The sequence below is a fragment of the Corylus avellana genome, chromosome 6 (genome assembly GCF_965113065.1).
Source record: "Corylus avellana chromosome 6, dhCorAvel1.hap1.2, whole genome shotgun sequence".
Classification (NCBI taxonomy): Eukaryota; Viridiplantae; Streptophyta; class Magnoliopsida; order Fagales; family Betulaceae; genus Corylus; species Corylus avellana.
Genome location: NC_142495.1, coordinates 18741520 through 18741721, shown reverse-complemented (window position 1 = coordinate 18741721; position 202 = coordinate 18741520).

Sequence of the window (202 nt, the reverse complement as noted above, 5' to 3'; positions counted from 1 at the left end):
ACGTGTATTACGTTCAAATAAAAAAATAAATAATTTTTTTTAAACAATGACAGGTGTACTACGTTCAAATAAAAAAATAAATAATTTTTTTTAAACAATGACACGTGTCTACGTTTAAATAAATAATTTTTTTTTTTTTTTTTAAAATTAAAAATAAATAAAACTTAAAATAAAAATAAAAATTGTGTTAAGCCACTCCACT